Here is an 18,826-nt window from a genome sequence, read left to right as displayed (position 1 = left end):
GCAAAACCGGTGGATGTGCTACGGCTGGCAGCAGATTGTCACTCCAGGGCAGAGACACTCTGGGCCACCCTCAGCTGTGATGAACAGGACATGCTCTGGGAAAGCCTGTGAGGCATGGGTGCAGAAATGCAGGATGGTCCTCACACTTGGGGCCAGTTTGACCTTTATGTGGTGTGATTGTGGTCAGGTCCTTATGCCAGGGAGCGGGCTCTGAGCAGCACAGCAACTGCTCTCCGAACAGTCTGGGACATTTTCGTGGGGAAGTGTCTGGTGGGAATATGGAACTCAGATCTTGTCTTTCAGCACTAATGCTCGCTCCTGGGCTGGCTGGCTTGAGGCTGGAGCCAGACTGCAATTGCCCAAGTTATTTCTGCAATGAGGAATATATGCAGAGTCAAGCAGAAAGCATCTCGGAAGAAGTGAATTACCAGCCAAATATAGATTATTTCATTTTGAGGGACGTCATCCAATCTACTCAACTTCTCAGTCATTCAGCAACTTTTAATGTCTATTAATGCCTATATTTATAATAATCATACATACTAAAAGTTCATCCTGTATTACATCTTTATTGCTTGCTCCTGGCATATAATGTTAGACAGGGCAATGCCTTTTCATTCTTCTTTGGGGCGTCTAGTGCACAAACTCCTCATGTATAAGAACTTTCCAATGGATTTTAGCTCCTTTTTTGTGTAGCAATAGGCTAGGACAGGATAGAGGCACTGGGGTAATTTTCAAAGGGGGCTAGTTTCTTTTAAATGCATTTTCTGGCACTGATCCAGTGAACTGTACATGTGTTTATTTATGATAGCTTTGATGGGATTTAAGCATGTGCTTGAACTTAAGGTGAGCTTTGTATTTTGCAGAATAATTGTCCCAGTGCCCCATTTGATGGTGCATCAGTCAAATGGCACAATTGTGCACTCTGCTTGGGCCAAAGTGGTATGGAAGAAAAAGACAGCTAAACTCAACTAATTGCAAGCCCTTCATAAGTACAGCAAAATTCACAGGCTCCATAATAAACTTCTTAGAAACCTTGTTGAAAATTGGCAGTCACCGAGTGATAAAATGCGGAAACTTTTTCTCTGATAAAGTTAAAATGCAGTGATTTTTCTTCTGAAATATTCTTGCAGAAGCACTGATAAATGTATTTATGTCGTGAATAAAACGCCTGATGAAAACTAATCCGAGAGACAGAGTAAGTGATTGAAGAGGGCCAGGATTGTCAGTGCTTCCCATCTGCTTTGCATCACTGAGCCGGGCAAAACATCAGAGCATATTGGTGAATCTGGCAGACGTCATGTTATTTTTATGTCATCCTTATTCTTCCAGGGCCTGATCCAAGCCTCACTGAAATCCATAGAAATGAGTGGACTTTCCTTTACATCAGCGAGCTTTGAATTGGTTCCTTCCTCGCTCGCTGGTAATGTCAGGAGCCCGTGATGGGTCTTGGAGGCATTTTGACAGAGCAGTTGGGCACAACCCTGCTTTCCGTTTTCATCCTGCCCTCTGACGGTCTTGCTATTGATGTATGGTGATGGCTGGAGACCCGAGATAAAATGAAATGGGAAGCATAACATACTGGAAAATGCATACTGATTTAGAAGTGAATGAGACCATTCCCAGAAGTGCTGAAATTCAATGGCATTTAGAATCCCAAGGACCCTATTATTTTGGAAAATGGACCACATGCTTTCAAGACATTCGGGCAGCTCTGAAAACTTCATCCATCACTTCTATGGAGAGCAGTGTAGACCTTATGTAATATCACAGGCAACAGCCAGAACTGTTGAGAGTAAAACCCACAAAATGGCCTGATCTTCTATTGTTTCTGAAGGTGTGAATTCCTCTTTTCCTGATATTAAGTAACTTTTGGGTGTTGTCCTTTTCTGTTAAAAGAGGAGTCTGCTGTATATTGCAAAAAGATGTTTATGAATTCCCTCACATGCCTGTCAATCCACACATCCCTCCTTATTCCCATTATGTTTATTTATATAGACACATAAAAAAAACCTAGCCATCTTACACTTATTAATCAAGGTGATTCAGCCATGCCTCCCACTGTCTTTCTCTGATTCCAATCTTATTCCAAAATACAGCCCTAAATGTCACTGGGGTTACTCATAAAACACGGTGCTGCTCTGCATGAGTAAGACTATTTGAATCTGGCCTGGAGTAAAGTTACTAATTCTCAGTGAGAAGCAGAGCTAGACAAAGATTGCAAAATATTGTCCACTAATCTGTTCTTGAATTTTTAACCATATTTTTTGGTCTCTGTTCACTCGTGGATCTCTGAGCTAATGAGCTTGCTGACAGGAATGTTCACCATAACAACCCATTTACAGCAAATATTGCAAGATCTTTGCACTCTTCCCTTCATTCAAAATAACACCAGTCTCCCTCCCCAAGAAATGACCTTCCTGTTTCAGAGTTTTGTCATTAATTGTGAATATTCGCATTGGTAAGATGTTTTGTTTGTTTTACTAAATCCTCTTCCAGCAAGAAAACAGAATTAAACCAATTGAAGTAGAATTTAACAAAGAAAGACGTCTGAGCTCCGATGCCAAGAGAAAGGATGGTCCCAGAGCTGGAGCTTCAGGGAGATGTGGAGGTCAGTCTTCAATCCACCAAGGGCTTTGGTGCTCTCTACCTTGCAGCACACTGAAATGTCAACCTCTTCCAGGACCTCAGATACACTGGGGCATGCACGAGGGATGCATAATACCGACAAATCATGTGCTTGTGACCCATCTATAAAAAAAAAAAAGGTGTAGAAATGATTTAGTTACAAGTTCTTTACCTAAAGATGTCCTTTCATCTGCTGCTGGATATTTTCTTCGAGGAGATTATTCATGGAGCAAGGTTCTAAAATAAAAATTGAGGAGGATGGAGCAAAGCTGGGCTTTGGTGAATACATCTAAACCCTAGACACATTGCAAATAAACGGAGCTTGTTCCCAGGCAACTCCCAAGTAGAAAATAGGCACAACTGTTCCAAACGATTTTCTCTACGATTTGTTTACCTAGCTGTAGGGTCTTCTTCAGAGTCAGGCAAAATCAAAGGAGAGACAGTTATTGACCTCAGCTTGCTTTGAATCTGGCTTGTAACGAGAGCTATACCCACACCAAGTTTCAAATTCCAAGCAGCTTGATGTGGCCTTTTACAGAGAAAAAAATGGTTAGAATTTTTATTACAATAAGAAAATGCAATTTTTCATTCTCTCCTCATTTCAGAAGGTCTGAAGGGATTTTACTCAACTTCCTCTTCTACCTTCAGGCAGAGACCAAATCTGAGAAATTGCAGACCAATTTTGGAAAGCTTTCAGGATGTGAAAATCAGGGGCTCATGATGGGAAGCTGCTGTTCAATACACTTTGTTGTCATGAGTGCTTTTGGGAATCTGCTGCAGACCAGGTGCCCCCTTCACCTCCTCTTTGTCTTGTTTTATATCCTTCCACCATCTGATCAGAACGATTTAAAAACAAAAAAGTGCCTGATCAGAACAGTAGGAGGTTTTACCCTGTTGGGACCAAGATGTCTAGAAGGTAATCAAGATCTGGCCTTGCAGAGGCTGGGAATTATCTAGCATCTTCTAGAGTGTGATATCCAGCAGAAAAATATAAATCTTTTCACTGCCTGAAACTCAGCAAGGTCAAATGTAGTCTTGCTGTTACTCTGGCACTGAATTTAGCAGCCCCAGACAAAACTGCAGGAACAGCTCAGGGAGGAGGAGGAGAGAAATGACAGCTAAATTCAGGGGTCCTTCCTTTAGGCAAAGTCCTGAAACTATTGTCCAGGCTTTTGATGATACAAGGTGTAATAGAGTTAGCATTGATCTGCTTTTGCAATGTTCAGTGTTTAGAAGAGTGTGGTGTGCCCTTATCAAGAGCAAATGTGAGCCTCAGAAATATCTGAATGCAGCTGGTATTATTTTCAAGCCCAATTTAGGTACCCTTTTTAGATATTTTGGCAAAATTCACCAGCAGTATGGAAAAGAGTCCACAGAACTGGAAAATTTTGCTGTAAATTCGCTGTTGTTATATCCACCAATTTGGAAAAAGTCAGCGCAAAGGCACAATCCTTAAAATAAATAAAAGAAAATGTCTCATAGCTGCCGGCAGGCACTGGAGCTCCCCAGCAGAGGCTGCCTGGGAGCAGCACACACTGTGCACAACTCCTCAGCCCCAGTAAACAGCAGCTTGGTGTTCTGCCTCCCTGGGAGAGATGTGCTCTTTGCCATCCGTGTGTGTTGCTGATGCTTCAGTCTCTTCCCTGGCTGTAGACACCTACTCCTAATTTGCGTTCCTGCGCTGCTCCAGGAAGAGCTGGAGGAGACAGAAGGTGTGAATGGACAGCCAAGACCGAGCAGAGCCAAGGGACTGGCTTGGCTCTGGAAGGCAAAATGCAAGCTGAGCCATTGGAGCCGGCTGTACACAGATGAGAAGGAAAATGCACAAAGTGATAAATAACTTTGCTTAGGCTGCCAGGAAGGGCTGCCAGAACATTCTCGCTTGGCTTTGCTCTGACTTGGCTCGCCTGCCGCCGCCAGCCCCCCTCCTGCACAGACGAAATGCCGGGCCAGAGCCACGCATGCATTCAGGGCCGGCTCACCCCGTCCACCCACTGGCCAGCGGGCCCCTTGGACAGCCACCTCTGCCCGTGCCTCTCCCGTTTGGAGCCCACCCTCTGCCTGCATGGACATCCCAGAGGTGCACCTGGCAGGAAGGCACGGAGAGAGAAAATCCTGAGGTGTGCCATTAGCTTGGGTTGTTTTTAGAGGAGCCACCTCTCCCGATGCTTCCCCAGCAATCTGCCTCGAGCATCATCCTACGGTGCTGCTCCACGGGCAGCACAAACACTCTTTCTCCTGGAGTCAGCTCCGCACCCTTTCCTTCCAAACACAAGTAGCACACACAGGTGATATGGATGGTTTCATCAGAGGTGATCAGACACCTGCATTCTCACCCGTGAGTGCCTGGCAGTTTGCAGAGGAGCCTCAGATGAAGGGCTGGAGTCATAGCAGGGGATGTGCGGAACAGGGATGAGCTGCCAGTGCCACACACGGCAGCAAATCAAAGCAACACTTTCTCCAGTGCTGTGTGGTGCTACCAACTTCGTGCCTCATTGGAGTGGAAGGAGAGATGGATATTTTAGGGGATTTATCAGGCAAAAAGAAGTGTCGGCATTTCTCGGTTTCAACTGGCAGCTCCAGCTTGAGGAAAGCTATTGTTGCAGGATTTCCAACGTCTCGTTTGCCTTTCTGATCTGTGGTGCACACTGAACATATGTCTCTGTTTAGCTGCCCATTATTTAACCTAGATTTTTTCCCCCCTTGAGAGATTACAGTGAATTCAGGGCACATGAATGGTGTAATTTATCATTTTCCAATATAGACTGTCATGCACTTATATATAGTGAAAATAATTTGTTGTCAAGTTATCCAGTTACCACCTCATTTTATATTCTTCATAATAAACTATTTGTTATGATCCATGCTCGTCAGAAGTCTAAATAACCAAAATATTGCCATCTCACTACAGATAACTACTAAATATTTCCAGCAGCACTGAATCATCCTGATCCCTGGGAGAGCCATGTCCACATTTTTACAAAGATGGTTTGCTACCAGAAAATCCCTTTTCAAGAGTGCCCAGTTTTCTTTTGAAATCCTATAGACTTTGGAAAAATTCATTTTGAGGGGAAAACGCTATTTAATTGGAATTTTTTTTTACGCTTGTTCCAAGTTACATTTATTTTTCTGTTTTCCTCTTACTGTCATGCATTCCCTTCACAGAGGGTATGTCTTTCTGTGTGACCCTGCTCATAGCACTAGCACACTGAAAGTTATGGGCATGCCCTTTTGGTGCATGGGATATTTTTCTAAAATATCAGAATGCCTAGAGCACTCTGGTTAGCACCCATTCACCCTGGGTGCCACAAAACGCCCAGAGATCCTTATAGTCACTGAAAAGAGAGGGCTGCTGTTAGAAAGTGGTTTGTCCTGCTCCAGGATCCCAATGACCCTTGGCTGTACCTGTCCCACCTCCTGACAGCTAAGGTATGTTAGCCTCCTGCTTAGAAGAGGCCTTCAATTAGGCAGATCAGTTAGGTGCATAAAAGTGGCTTAGGCTGAATCTGGCTCAGACACTTCTTTTGTTCCTCTGTTGCTTGGTGTTAAACCATTTCCCTCCTGTGCAAGCCAGAGACCCCAGCACCATTTGTTGTGCTTTCGCGTCCGTGTTCTAATCCGCCAGCCTGACGGGGTAGCTGCCCTCAGGGATTTAAAATGTAAGTTATTTCTACTGTTATTTTATGGCATGACTTTGCATGATGTGACATCCCTGTTTGGCTTGAACGGGGACCAGTGGCTTGGACTGCCTGACAGACGATAGTCAGAGACTAATGACTGCCTGCATACTGCTAGGAGGAACCCCCTGGGGCAGCAGGGGGACCGCTGCCAGCTCTGCTCTGAATTAACATCTTCACTAAGGAGCAGGCAGGGAGATTAGGCAGCCGAGGAAAGAAGGACAAGTAACACCAACCCCCCTGGTGTTCCAGCTGCCGAGAAGTCAGCCTTCTGAAAATATTGCGAGTAGGTTGTTCAGGTCGATCAAACAGATAAATAATCAAGGACCCACACTGTTCCCCAGGGGGTTTTAATGTTTCAGATAGATGTAAACATGGCAAGTTGTTATCAGAGAAATTGCAGTAGCTGAAACTGGACTGAAACTGTTTGTACACAGAAGCGATCTCTAGAGCATACGGTTAGGATGTTTGTAAAGTGATGAGCTGCTAGCTCCAGTTTCTGTGGCTTCCTAAACAAAATGATGGGCTTAGGTAGAAAAATCACTGCCCCACATATTCTCAAACTGCTAAAACAAGGCTGCAGACTCAAACAGTAGTGGAGAAGAAATGGGGGGAGGAGGAGTTTGAGAGCTTCTTTGAAGCAGCTCTCTGGAGGAGGAGCACCTCAGAAAAAAACCCAGGTGACAAAAAAGCAAAAAATTAACACAAGATAAACTCCAAACTTGAATCTTTCTGCCTTTCTAGCTCTTCTTTTGCAACTGTATTTCAAATATTGTTATAAAAAAAAAATGCTTTGTTCCATTAGAATAACATTGTTTTTCTTCTTTAACCTTGAGTGGGCTTTTGAAGGAATTCAGATAACTCTGGAAAGCAACAGGAACACTGGGGTTTTTAAAATATTTCTGAAACCAGAAACACTTTAAAGGGCTTGTCTTTGCAGAATACATCATTATTCAATTTTCTGAAAAATGGGTCTTTTGAACTTGCTGTTGTTTGTTAGTGGGGTTTTTTTGTTTGTTGTGTTTTTTTTGGTGGGCTGGCTGGGTTTTCTTGCTTGCTTGGTCAGTGAAGGCCCAGATATTACAGTCAAATGACATAACTTGACACTGGAGGGGGACACATGACCCTCCAAAGGTTTGCTTTGGGAAACCTAGTGTACATTTTTGAAGAATGGCAATCCAAATGAACATAGGAGATAAACCAGGAATCTCCTGTTGTTTGATCAGCTGTGCAGCACTGGCACAGAACACCAGCTCAGGGGTGTTGTGGCTTTCTTGAGCATCAGTGCCATTGGACAGGAAAACAAACTTTGAATGTTTTTGATTGGAAAATCTTTTAGAAGTTCCACAGATTTGCTGTTTTGGTGATACTACATAGGAGATCATGCTCCTGCAAATCAATGCTGCGGCTTTGCAATATGGTGTCCTGGAAACTTGGGCTCTTTTTGTCATTTTCCTTCTGATTTTTTTCCATCCAAGGTCCAGTAATTCCATCAGCTATGGGCGTGGTTAACTCTGTCCTTTCTTTGGATTTTCTGACCAGGAAGTGTTCCTAAACTGTTGGTTCAGGGCTGGCAATATTTTGTAACTTCTTTAAGTTTTGGACATTAAGTTGTGATACTTAGGAAGTTTATGGCATTTTTTTTTTACAGGTGGTAGTTGAGCTGTCACTCCTAATTTTGTCAGGTGTTATTATCACTGACTGCTCACATGTCATGCCTTCCCCCAGTCCAGCCCTGCTTGCAGGGTCCATGACAGGTGTGGAGTTAGGGATGCTGTAGCTCCCACCTTTTTCCCAAAACCTTCCTTAGGAGGACACGTGCTGTAGTTGAGCTAAAGGAGAGATGTCACACAGCCCATCTGCACCTATGAGCCCTTGTCAGTCTCTGTGTATTTATTTTAAAACTATAGCATTGTTTTAGCTTGACTTGTCTTCATTTTCAGGCAGAAGTGCAGTTAACATGACCTCTGTTAAACTGAATGTGGGTGTTATTCATATATCAGATTGCACTCAGTTAATGAAATCACTATGAAATAATGTCTTGAGTGATAACGGTATGAACTGGGGTAGCCCCAAAGTGATGTGAAATAACCATAGCAATAGTTAAGAATTCTGTGCTGTTGCCGTGGCTACTAGCCTATTTGACTTACCATTGCAGTGGAAGAATATTAGCCAGGAGACAACTCATTTCTGAGACTCCCACATGACAATAATAGTTTCTGCCAAACCTCCCTCCCCCTGCACCCTGCTGGATTGAAGCAACACAGACATCAAACTGTTACTATTGTTGATTCTTGCAATGTGTCCCAAAGGGGAAACTAGATTTTCAAATGTCGTTAGAAGGGGTATTTGAGGAGCTATTTGAAAATTTTCACATTAATTTCTCTTTTCTTAAAAAGAAGAAAAAGGTTTTTAAATAATTGATTAGTTGTATATAAGAGAAAAATTGTTAGCTTTCTACAGAAATTATTTCTATTTTCAAAAATATATACTATCCCAAACAGAACTATTTTAACCAAAAACCTTAACATGTGTTCTACAGAACAGCACACAGTTCTGTAGAACACATGTGTTCTTTTGAAAATCAGTCTGAACATTCCCCTTATCTCTCATGCATCTGAACAGGTGATCCAAGGAGCTCTCCCAAAGTGCACTGAGATCCCGTGGTTCTTTATTCACACTGTTAAATGGCTCCAGTTAAATTACAACCTAGATAGATGTCCAATCTGCTCCAGTAGTTCAGAAATCCTTGTGGTTCTGGTGGCCTTTTCCACTCTTGGTTCAAGATGCCTGTGAGGAAAGCTGTTAGCAGGAAGGCACCCAGCATAATCTGAAAATAATGTTCTTTGGATAAGTAATAGGGAACCCACTCAAACCACTACCTGCTCTTGAAAATCTAGGCCAGGATGTTTTCTTCCCTGTCTGAAAGGACTTTTCTTTCAAGAACAAGTCACCAGTGCTTTGGACTGCAGTTATGAGGACTTCCTCCTGCAATATTTGTAGAGATGAAGTTAAATATATGTAGTTGAATGTATGTAGTTAATTTTTTTTTGGCACAAGACCATGTGCATCACTGTAGCTATAAAGCCTCCCAAAACTGCAGGGCTGAAGTTCCAACAGCAGCATTTTAGGGATTTGAAAGGAAGAATGAGAATTGCATAGTGTCCTTGTATCCCAAAATTTTTACCGCCGGTAGGTGTTGTGCTTTAGATGTTTTGTTTGGCCTAGCTTGTGAGATACAGGTACACAGCCATGGAGTCCTGCATGCCAGCAGTCAGAGGGCTGGAGTTTGTACAGAAATGCCTCCACCTCATGGGCATCGGCAAGGCAGCTATTGGAAAAGACAGCAGTCTTCAGCTCTCCCCTTTCTGACTGCTCCTGCTATGGAGACCTGTGGCTGAGGTGTTCTTTGGTGTGAGTGAGGCTGAAGCAGGTGTCTGGTGCGGGGGCAGCAGTGGAAGAGCAGCAAAAAGCCTCCTTGATTAGCCACTCAACATATCTAGTGCAACTTCTCAGGATGTCCAGACCATAAGGACAGTGAGTACATTTGTATGACTCACTGAGGTGGGACAGGGTGGAGAGGCTAATCCCTGTCTGCTCCTAAACAGTACAAAAAGGAAGATCCAAAACAAGCAAATCATCACCAACCTCCAAGGAGTCAAGGAGACGTGCTGGTGGATAGCTGGTGTCTCTCCTCTGTGTCCTCGCAAGGGATCCTGGACTGGGCACTTGGAACACACATCTTGATGCCTGCTGATGGCCTGGCTGCTTGGACACGGTGAGTATACAAGTGTGGGGAAATAATTTTTGCTTTAAAATGCAATCATTTCCCCCTCCTTCATGATCCTGCAGTGAACTTTGCTGCACTGTTGCAACACTATTTCCTACATTTGTTCAAAGAGGAAAAGATAGTTCAGGACCCTGCTTTAACCCTAACATGAGTCAGTCCAGTGTGCAACCTCGGTCACATCCAGTGGTGAATCCAGACCAGCACTCAGGGAGCTTGAAAGAAGGGAGTAGTTCAGGAGGGAGCTGAGAAGAGAGGATCTGATAGGAGGAGGATAAAGCTGCTCCCAGCCCTTGATGTGCCTGCGAGGAGGTGCAAAGGTGAGCGATGCTTAAAATCCAGCAGTCAGCTCTCTGTCTCAGTGATGGCTTGAGAAAACTGGGATGCTAGGGGTGGTCTCTGCTACAGCAAAGAGCGTGTCTGGAGCCTGCTGAGGAGGAAAGGCAGCTTGCATGTAGATTTGTGTTGTTGTTGTATAGTTGAATGAAAGCATAAATCAGCTCTCCCCTCACCCCGTCTCCCCTCCTCTTTCCGTGTCCCTTAACACATAAAAATAAGGATCCTTTATGTGAATAAAAGTAGAAGGCGCCTCCCCTAAGCATGTTTTAAAAGAGCCAAAAATAGTCCCGAAGTCTCAACCAAATGCGAACATAGCCAGAATTTCTGTGGAAAATGTCTGTAGCTGGAGTGTGGGGGGGAGGAATTCACATTCAGGCAGGAGCAGTGTGTGCAGCCGGGCATTTCCCCGTGCCCCAGCCCGGCTGCCTGCCCTAGCCCCGGCCAGCGCGGAGCCGGGACCGGGCTCTGGCCGGGCGGGCACCCCGGGAGGCGGCACAGCCTCCGCTGCGGGCTTCCCTCTCCTGCGTCTGACAGCTCTTGGCAGCTCTGGCGCAACGTGTTGTTAACAGCAGTCCTAATTAATGGGGAACATGTGTGTGTTGCAGAATCTCTCCTTCCTTTTTTTTTTTTTTTTTTTTTCTTGTTCTGTTTGGTGGAAATACCGTAAAACTGTTTATATCCACTATAAAAGGGGCGGGGGAGGGGTTTACTATCTTCCTATCCCAAAGGTTTCCTTTACCTCAGATCAACCCATTTTGGGAACAGGCACTTCTCTAATCCCTGGGTGCCTTTTCCTAAATGCTTTCACACATCTGCACCACTCTGTCCTGCATTCCTGCCATACCATCATCTTGTCCTAATGAAAAATAGCAGACTTCAACCCTGCCAAGTCCCTCTTATTATTTTTTTTTTAAGACAAAATCCTGTTTATCAAAAAGAATTTCAGAAGTTTGTTGATTTTTTCCATTCATTAACTTAAATTTTTTGAAAAAAAAAAATAAAATTAAGAAACTTTTGCTTTCCCAACTGTTTTCCCTTCTTGAGTAATAAGAAAACAAATGTTTATATACCATCTGCCACCAGCATGTTCCACAGATGATCTGGCAGATTCATGTCTTCAGTTCACCCCTAGCTCAAAAATAAGGGTCCCATGTCATAGGTGACTCGCTCTGCAGCACAGAGAGTGTTTTGGTTGGCTTAGGAATAAACACAGGAAGAGCAAAGCAAAGCGAAGCATAGATCTGTCCTCAGCTGGTGCTGAACGCCGAGAGGACAAGTCAGCCCAGTGCAATGCAGAATTTCTCTAATGCCCTGTGAGTGTTGTAGGGCTCAGGGGACAGAGGTACAGTGTGGTGGTGCTGTGCTGAGATTGTGTACTCTGAGTGAGTTGGACCTTGGCAGCCCTCTGTGGGCAACTCACACAGACCCACACAGTTTATTGCAGCCAGGCCTGGAGCAAGGACCACTTCCAGACCTCCCAGGGTAGAGGGTGATGCTACAGGACACCCCTCTGAAGCTGTGTGTGGCCTTTCCTCGATGCTCAAGCTATAGGACACCTGTAGGAATCCTTTCACAGGAGGTGAGTAAAACCTAAGACAGGGGAAGAGAGCCCTAATGAACCCGATCTTCTTAAGGGAGGCAGATATTCCTACTCCCATTTTATAAATGTTGAAGAAGAAGGAGAGGTGGACAAAAAAAAAAAACCCCACTGGAAGATGGTGGAGAAATCTATAGTGCGCACCCATCTTTTGAGTTTTCCTGCTGCCAGGATGAGAAGAAGCAGATGATAACCTTCTGGATTTCCCCAAGATCTGGAGAGGCTTTCACATCTCTGGTACTGGAACATCATCCTTGGGTGTGTACTTCTGCAGCTGGATAGATGAGGTGGGCTGCAAGCTCAACAAACAGCACAAGGGCTGTGGAGTTGTCCTTTGGACTTCAGGTTGTGTGCATGCACTGGTAACTTGGAAAAAACCTGTCATATCCTGACGAGTCTGGAAGGAAATACTATCCTAGACTGTAACCAGGTTCCTGAATGTGTTTGCTGAAGGTCCTGGGAGACTGGATATCAACAAAGAACAGCTGTCCAGTCTCTTCTGGAGAAGGACAGTTCTGAACAGAGATGTGCGGAATACCTGTTCTGGAAAGAGTGGCTTCATCCAGCTCCTCCTTGAACTTTGATTGCCGTGGTAAGCTTTTGGAGACGTATAGAGTACATAGGAGGGGAGCAGAATGATGAATAGCAATCACTATGCAATTTTGGCTTAGGGCAAAGTTAAATCTTATATTTTCCAGGCGAATGTTATTTCTGGTGGTTTTGGTGTTTTGCGTTAAAGAACAAGTTCTGAAATTCCATAGATAACACTTTTTCCTACATTTGCCCCAAAAGGGGGAAAAAAGAGAAGGCCGTTCATAAAACCTTGCCCTTTGTTTCCTGTGGAAGACAGCAGAAAATTTGAGACCAAAGCATCAAATGTTTCACTTCTCATCAAACCCATGGAAATGTCATTTTTTCCAGGTTTACCAGAGCCACAAGTATGTTCACATAAGCTGATACTACCAGTACAGCTAATGGGCAGGTCCACAGCCAGCATTAGTTGGCACTGCCCTGGGGTATACTTGTTACCTTAGCAGCTTGCCAGCCAGGGTGTCGTTTTCCAGATGGTTTGCATGGAACTATGACAATTTGTGTCCACTGAGGACCTGGTCAGCTTGAGTGACACCCACCCAGGAGAACTTGCTTTTGCAGAGCTTTACTCTTACCTTCCAAACCAACTTGCCTGAAGTGACTCACCTTTTTGTCAGGTCCTCAGCTGACCTGAGGTTTCCTCCATGAAATTACGTATTTATATACGTGGCGTTTCCTCCATGGCAATGCATTGTGTGACTTTGTGACATATCTGGCAAACCTCCACCTGGAGGGTCCAGCCTTGGTGAAAATCCCATGAAGGAACATGGTTCCAGCAGCTCTTTGTTTTGCAGGATGAACAGAAAAAAAAAAAAGAAGAAGAAGAAAAGCAAGCAAGTGGATGAAAACTAGCAGAATCCTAAAATGAAAGAAGAGATGGGGTCATTGCTGAATGACTATAACAGACCTCGCCTGAGGTTACTGATCTGTGACAACCTTGAAATCTTATAGATACTCTGTTTTTTCCCCACAGTCTGCCAAGACCTTGCTGACATATTCAGCATAAAAAAAAGAACCAGCCTATGCTGGTTTCTGGATAATCCTCCTCTAATGTACTTGGTGCTTTAGCATGCAGAAAGAGAAGGCTCCATCTTTTGGTCTTTTATGAGAAGCTGGTTAGTCCTTCTTATCCCCCTTTGGTCCACAGACTGAACCTATCTGGTTCCTGGCTTTTTTGCCTTCAGACAAGGAGAACTTGTGATGCCTTCAGGGCTCATCCCAATACACATATATGGGTAGTCTGTAACAGCTTTCGGAGGAATACCCTTACCAGAATGACCTATTTTTCTCTGGACACTCGTGTCTAAGGAAATAGTGTTGCCAACTTCAGATAGCACAAACTGCATTTGCTTTTAGAAGAACAAGGCAGGAAGAGTTGCTGTAAAGTTGGGAATTAAAAGATAAGAAGTACTGCTGGTGGGCTGAGAAAACCACAGCATGTTAATCCTTAGAAATGTCCACAGCCAAGCCTAAGTTCATCTCAAAGAGGGTAAAAATCCAAAATGAGTAGATCTAGGGAAGTATATTCAGAGATGAGAACAACCCTCTCATTTTGGGTTTTCCCACAGTTGAGAGTGTCAAACCATGTGTGTGCAGAGTTGGCTTCTCATCACCATCCCACCCAAGCCTGCCTGTCTCCCCTGGTGCTTCCCTCCTCCATCAAGGTACCTCTGCTGTGGCTGAGGAAAGCTGGGTGGGGTGAGAGAGCTGCTCACTGTTCCCAGAGACCATGCACACCAGGGGTTGTGCTGTAGCATTTTCCCACCAAGTCTGGCTTGTTTCAGCTGTGCTTGTAGCCACACTGGCTTTTTCTTGGCTTTTTGCTGGACACTGACTTTGAACTCCACATTATTTTCCTGCTTATTCTAATTCTCTTGACAAATGACAGTTCAATCTAGGCCTCCCCATATCCCCTCTCTCTTTCTCTTGGTTCTTAGCCACTATTGGGGTTTTAACCGGGGTGTTTGACAGACATCTTCAAAGCAACCTGTTTCCATATTCAGCTTGAGATCAGTGGTAAATTATTGTGTGGCCAGCCTCTTTTTTATGCAATCTCTGCTTTAGAGCATATTGCTTATATGTTTCTTCTTTGTGGGTAGAGAAAAAGGCATTCCTCTGATTTCTGGCCTGTGGTATCAGAGCTAGATTTCTCCCTGCCAAGCACCTCAGGACTAGCAGCTGTCAGACATAACTTATGTCAGATATAAGGTTGCCAGTCTGACTCGTCCCACAGTGATCCTATAGCTTTCTAGGTACAGCTTGGAGTACTATGAAAACTTTCCATATTTTCAGTATTTCAGCCTTGGTAAAACATCCAACTACTTTGTGCAGCCACCAGCTATAGCTTCTTTTTTTTTCCTCCTTATTCTGGTGTTCAGCAATCACCTAGCACTTTCATGATCTTTGGATAAACCTGTCTCAGCTACATCTACTCCAAAAAAAAAGCAACAGACCTTGCAAGGGCAGCTCCCTCTTTGAGAAGAGAGGTGTTCCCTTCGAGAACCTGGTACATTCCACCTGGTCCTGTTTAGGGTGGTGAGGAGGGGTAGCACTTGGCATTAATAAAGGGTGAAAGAAGCACCCAGCAGGGCTTTTGGATGCCCGTGTGAAGGAGGGTGTTAGATAGAAATGGGGTAAAGGAAGAAAGCAAGGGAAGGTCTTTGCTGGGAAAAGAATGAGGAGTGGTGCTGTGTCAGAGGTGTTTCTCTGAAAGCTTCCACAAATCAGGGCTGAAGAAGACCACAGTCAGTAGAAATATCAATGTACTGTCTTCCTAAATTCATATAGGCAGGTGAGGAAAGGTAGGGAGGAGATCTCCATAAGATGCCTATCTGTTTACCATGAGAGGAAATATACAGGGAGACTGGATGTTACAAGGAATTAAAAATAAGGAGGGGCTCTTCCATTATATCTTTTATGCAAGTCCTTTATGCAGCCTGCAGGCTGAGCCACTGAAGGCAATCTCTAGGCAAAGTACTTCAGAAATTGTTCTAGGGGCGAACTGAAGTGACTGATGGCACAAAAGATGGCAGACAAATTTGGGAGATAACAGGAATATGAGAAAAGTCAGATGTGTACCTTAGGGCACACCAGCTGGGAGTTAAGTAACAGAGGACGCTGAAGTACAATGTTGCTGGATGAGGGCTTCTCTGCAGCCCAGGGGCAAATCAAACTCTCGGATTTCCTGAGCTTAGAGGGAAACTCGGGACAGATGGGCAGAAGGGGTGAGAATTGCAGCAATTCCAGCAGCTTTGAAAGCCAAGTGACCTAGGAGAATTTGAGAGAAGGCATATTTCCGAACCTCTAAAAACCTATGTGATTGCTGATTTTCCTTCATAGGTCTGATTCAAACCTGCTTGAATTGCATTAGCTCTTGCTATTTGGAGTCTGTAGCTTGACTTTAAAAAAAAAAAAAAAAAGGGAGAAAAACAAACCCTGAGGAGAAGAGGAACAGACCCAAATCCACAACACATCAAGTGGCTGTGTAATACCACATTGCAAATGGGTTCACCATGGGCTTGCAGATGACTTAATAGTATATAACGGCCCACAATGCTCCAGTGACTCATTGCATTTGCTATATCTGTTCAAACTCACCATACTGAGTAAGAGAGATCTGCCTTCAAAAAAAACCTCTAATAAGTTCTGTTGCTTTGAAATGTTCCTGGTGCTTTCGAGAGAATCATGGCATATCTCATGCTCTGAGAACACCTCAACCCACTCTGTGGGGCTCTGGTAGGACATGCAGGCAGTTCAGCTTCCTTCAAGCCAGATTAAAATACACATTAAGCCAAAAGGGACTTGAGAGAGTTCCCTGCAATCTTCCCAAGGTGAGCAAAATAGCTGATTTGGGATGGGAACATAGCTGAGGTGTATTTCTCATCTCCTCCTGCCAGCCAAGGTATGGGAGAGTTGCATTTGTTGATTCTGGGCACTGGGCAAGGAGCTGTCAAGCAGTCCCATGCCAAAGATGCTCCCATGCCTTGCACTTGTGAGCCATCACCAGCATCCAGCCTGTTCCCCTGCAGGGTTTCCCACTGCATTGCTTGTGCTTGATCACCTTGGACTTTAGTGGGGTTGTATTGGCACAGCCTAGTGCAAACTAAGGTCCTACATTCCCTACCTTCCTCTCTGCCTCATAAATCCACTTACCCTTGTTTATTGAATGTATAGCAGGGACTTAGTGCTGTCAGTAAAATAATTGCACTGGTAGCGTTAGTGGAAAGAGCACAAGTCATGTCAGTCCCACTGCGCATGGTGCTACAGACACATGCACAAGAGGTAGGATGCCCTGATCTGTAAGATCTTGGCTGTGGAAGCAAACTTCCTAAAATCATTTTTAAATGGAATGTTTTATTTTTACAATTCAGCCCAGACTTCCTTCTGCCAGCTTGCTTTTTTTCCCAGTGAACCCTTTTTTGCTGCTTAGCTGAATTAATTATCACAGCTTACCACATGTTCTTAGTTTTTAATAATTACCAAAATTGGCAATTTCCCTCTGATGTCAGTACGGGTTTTGCCTGTGGAAGGACTAAATGAGACCCTCAGTATTACAGTCCTCCATAGGTTTTAGAAGAGGGGGCTTTTTATGTTGCTTCAGTGAGGTTGTGTGAGAGGGTTTGATAGAAAACTTTGTAGCTCAGCTCTCTTCAGTTACTTTTTCCATGAAAGGTAACAGATGGTCATTGTGACGTGAACGTTATTCCAATATCCACAGAGGAGGAAAAAGGACCAGCGTGATCCAAACTTACAGGTTAGTTTATTTTAAGTTATTTTTTGACGTCAATAGGCAGTGATATATATAGCAAAATATTTTTCCTCCTTACTGCAGGGCCTTTAAAAGGATATCTTTGTTGTGTTAGTTGCCATAGCAGTGACAAATGTGGATATATATCTAGATGCACATGTATACATTCGAGGAGGGATTCCCCAACCCTGGGGCTGATTGTGTTGGCTTCTGAGCTTGTATTTCCTCTTCCTTCCGCTGCTTGAGGTGCTCCAAGGCACTAAGACAGCTTGTGAAACGTCCCCAAGTTGGAAGATGAGTAATTTCAGTCAACCATCTTGAAGCGTGGGCCTTATCATGTTTTGCAGGGCTCTGTTATTTAGCGCTTATCTCTAAAAACAGGTAGCAAAGGCAGGGCAGAGCTCCTCTGGTGCCAGGTGATTGGTGTGTGAAGGAGATGACAGAGATTTGCAGTGTGATGGGGCTCCATAAATAAATTAGGAGGCTATTAGTAGTAAATGCGCTGTTTACTATTTAGATGGGTTCACATGTGCCCAGATTGTGCTGAAAGGCCTTTGACGTATTTAGCTCATCCTCACCTTGGAATAGATTTTTATCTCTGTGCTCATGTTTCAAAACTGTTCCTCCCTTTCAGCAACCTACTAACATACTCCAGAGATTCCCTCAGTGGTGTCTGTCACTGTTCTTCTCTGCATTTTCCCTGCCCCGAGCTCTGCATCCTGTAAACAGCAGGACTGTGATCCAGACCTGGAACAGACCCTGAGTGCAGCCCTTAGGAAGTGAAACACATGCAGAAAGTTCCTTGGTCTCCTTCTGGCCAAATTCAATTGTCACTTAACTTGAGGGCCCCCTGTCTTGGTGAAAGGAGAGGATTAATACACAACACCATCCCAGAGAGCAGAAACAGGGGAATCTGAAAACCTAACCAGCCCACTTTTTGGTTTTAAACTCTTGCTTCCTAAAGATTCTATTTCCCCAGCGATTTTCATACTGGGCCATTTTCACGTTACCTATCCAAACCTACTCTTCTGAATGCCCACAGCCTGCCAAAAATCAGCTTTTCCCTTTTTGCCTGTTTTTGTTGTTACCAACAAGTAAGATGCTGGAATGAGAACTTGGCTGGCCATTGTGTTGATGACAAATGAAAGAGAAGCAAACACAGCTTGCTTGTCTGCAGCTTCAGTGGTTCAGCAGGGTTGGCAGTAGTAAAGAAATGTTATTTGTTGATAAAACACACATCACCAAACTCTGAGGAGTTGAGACAGTATCTCAGAGCAATCATCTGCCTGTCCTGCCTGCACCTTTGGAAATCCCAGCTTCTTGTGCTGGCTCAGCCTGGAGAAGTCATAATGGGGCACAGTTCCTGCTGGGTCAGGTCAGGAGGGGCCCTCCATGAAGGGCTGTGAGCCCCTGACAGGTAGCACAGGACAAATCACACCACTTGCAGCTGTGATGTGCAT

At 44.3% G+C, this 18,826-nt stretch overlaps 1 protein-coding gene and 1 long non-coding RNA gene across 4 annotated transcripts in view; one reads left to right on the top strand and one right to left on the bottom strand.

The window, feature by feature from the left end:
* LOC111930774 (uncharacterized) overlaps positions 1-18,826 on the top strand; it is a 119,261-nt gene that overhangs the window by 24,605 nt on the left and 75,830 nt on the right. The window contains exon 1 of one of the 3 annotated variants that reach the window (XR_015288381.1): positions 10,272-10,412. The exons of 1 other annotated variant lie outside the window; for it this stretch is intronic. The gene's annotated coding sequence lies outside the window, so the exon portion shown is untranslated. Of the gene's footprint in view, positions 1-10,271; positions 10,413-18,826 lie in introns of those variants that run through there. One more of the 3 variants, XR_015288380.1, reaches the window with a different exon arrangement.
* On the bottom strand, positions 484-10,358 carry LOC111930773 (uncharacterized). Its single transcript, XR_002865301.2, has 2 exons — positions 9,954-10,358; positions 484-2,751 (listed from the first exon to the last, which is right to left on the bottom strand). It is a non-coding gene; the product is annotated as an uncharacterized LOC111930773 (long non-coding RNA).

The sequence above is a fragment of the Cyanistes caeruleus genome, chromosome 6 (genome assembly GCF_971803275.1).
Source record: "Cyanistes caeruleus chromosome 6, bCyaCae1.hap1.1, whole genome shotgun sequence".
NCBI classification, from domain to species: domain Eukaryota; kingdom Metazoa; phylum Chordata; class Aves; order Passeriformes; family Paridae; genus Cyanistes; species Cyanistes caeruleus.
This window is presented reverse-complemented; position numbering and strand designations above follow the sequence as displayed.